Source organism: Apium graveolens, chromosome 4 (genome assembly GCF_009905375.1).
Source record: "Apium graveolens cultivar Ventura chromosome 4, ASM990537v1, whole genome shotgun sequence".
Classification (NCBI taxonomy): Eukaryota; Viridiplantae; Streptophyta; class Magnoliopsida; order Apiales; family Apiaceae; genus Apium; species Apium graveolens.
The window spans coordinates 113,311,094-113,314,076 of NC_133650.1; positions in this window are offsets into that span (position 1 = coordinate 113,311,094).

Below are 2,983 nucleotides of genomic sequence, written 5' to 3' on the forward strand. Positions count from 1 at the left end.
CACCACCATCAAAATAAGAAATCGCCATCAGATATACAAAAATCACCACATTCGGTGACCTACAAACAACAAATCAACACCGAAAAATAAAAATCACCACAACCGACCACTGCCTCTACCCATCATATCTGACAACCAACTCCATTCATCAACTCAGTTCATCCACTTCAATCACTAATATCATAACAAAAATCACCAGATCTTATTATAAAACACAATAATAAAATTATAAACACCATATTACCACCACCACCATCTACCCAAACTCCTAATTTTAGAAGAATCACCAACTACAAATTGAAATCACTGCAAAATGGACATAAATCTACAACCTGCTACCTGCATCATTAATTTTTATTATTTAGTCAATCTAAATCCGGCGGCGAGCGGGCGACAGAGGTTGGTGACGTGCGTAGAGAGATAGAGGTGGGTGATAATGAAGATAGGCGAGGGATTAATGTGTGTATAAGTTATATGTATTTTATGCAAGACATGCCTGTATAAAACAAGACTAGGTCACATTGACAACCCTAAGATTAAGTTGTATGATAATCTATATTTGTATTATATATTGTATTTCTTGAGTCTGTAAAAATGGTTAGTAGATTACACTGATGAATTTTTCTCTGAATAGTTTTAAACTAAGGAATAAACTCTTAAAGAAGATCAAGTCATGATCATGCCTCAGAGAAAAGTGTAGAAGCTTGGAGTTGAATAAAGATGTTCTATAAAAAATGTTCTATGTCAAGATATCGACAAGTCACAAATCAAGTTATATCGAGAAGTCATTCGAGAACTCCAAAATGACTTGTAGAGAAGCCTGAAATGGCTTATAGATAAGTCTCGGAGATATCGACAAGTCAAATGAAGATGTAGAGAATTGGATATATCGACAAGTCATTTTTGCATGTAAAGATCTCAGATATATCGACAATTTAAATGGAGAATTGGAGAATTGGAGATATCGACAAGTTAATTTCTTATAGAGAGATCTCAGAGATATCGATAAGTCAAATTGTGTATATAGAGATCTCAGAGATATCGACAATTCATTTCTACATGTAGAGATCCCAGACATATCAACAAGTCATTTCATAGGCAAGGATCTGAAGACCTCGACAAGTCAAGTATACCTATAAAGAACTCAGAGATATCGATAAGTCATTACACTTATCGATATGTCACTTCTCTATAGAATAAATTGGAGATCTCGAGATACTACCTCAAATTTAGAATACGGAAAAGTTCAAGATCCAAGATTATTAGTCAACAAACAATTCATTCAATAAATTGGAAAGTCTACAAAGCAGCTTGAAGAATACAAGATCAAGGGCCAAGATTGACTGGACAAAGAGTGATCACAGACCTGCAAGATTCTGCACAGATTTGCTAACACCGGAAAAAGAAATGGACAAGGTTGATTTAGAATTTGGTTTGGTACATTATAGTGCAAGTCTTATAAACCAATGTTGCTAGTCTATAAAGCATGCACGGGTCTCTTGTTCACAAGTAACAAATAGATCTAGATTTTCTTGTATTCTCTCAAGATATAAGTTGAGTTCTTATATTCTTAAGAACACAGATTTGTAGCAAGACAAGCTTGATTAATACAATAAAGTGAGTTTTTAAAATATTGTATTTGTGTTCATTCTGTTAAACATAATATCTACATCTCTTAATCTACTTTGTTCAAACCATAAACCAAAATGCTTAAAACTAAGAAAAATTCAAGAAACACATTCACCCCCCTCTGTGTTATACTTCATAGCATTCAATATCTAATAAGTGGTATCAGAGTAAAATATGAAATTAAACAGATAAAGATCTTGGAAGAATGAGTGCTCAGAAATTGACAAGCAACAAGATGCCAGCCTTTGACAAGGTCAACTACATACTATCGAAAAAGAAAATAATGACGTTCATAAGGATGTCCAACCCCATGTATGTTAAGATTTTCAAGAATGGACCTTTCATTCCTATGGTGAGAGTTTCTGAATCTATAGAAGAAGATATGGTCAGACCAGCACATTACACACCTAAAGACCCCTCATCCTACACAGAGCCTGAAAAGGAAAAGGTTGCACTAGATAATAGTCTACAGCTCATATTAATTGATTCCCTTGACAATGTGATGTACAACAATATTATCAACTGTGATTTTGCTAAACAAATTTGGGAAAAGATTGAAGTACTGTGTGAGGGGTTTGAGGAAGTTAGATCTAACCAAAGTAGAATCTTGGTGTCATATATGAGAGTTTCATGGCTAAGCCTAAAGAAGGAATTACTGAAGTTTTTGAAAGATTCAACAAATTGATTAATGACTTACAACTTCATGATAAATATTATGAATCTGAGGAGGTTAAACTAAAGTTTTTCCTTACCTTTCCTAACCATCTTGAATAGAAGATATCTGCTATTAGAGAAGGAAGAGACTTGAGTAGTATGACATTAGAGTTCCTATATGGGATTCTGAAAACATATGAGCTTGAAATGTTGTAGAGAAAGTCATTAAACCAAAGACATGTATTAGAAGGATCTAGTGCCTTGATGGTCAATGACTGTACAATACTTGAGATGAACAAGAAGCTCAAACTCCAGTCACTCATGAAGTTGAGCAAAATAACAAGGAGTCCCATAAATAGGTCATATTGGAGCTAGAAGAGGATGAAAATTACACCCTTGATGGACTTAATGAGATGGATCAATCCATGGCTTACCTTGCTAGAAAATTTACATTAGGGTGAAAAATCCAAAGTACTTTAAGAGCAAGGGACAAACCTCAAATAGCAACAACTGGAAAGGAAAAACTCAGTTCAACTCAGGTGGCAAAGGTGGCTACAAAACTGGATTTGTTGACAGATAAAAAATTAGGTGCTACACTTGTGATGAGTTGGGCCACTTTGCAACTGAGTGTAGGAAACCAAAGAAAGTGAAAAAGGATAAAGCTTACCTAGAGTTCGAAGCAAAGTATGAAGCTCTCTTC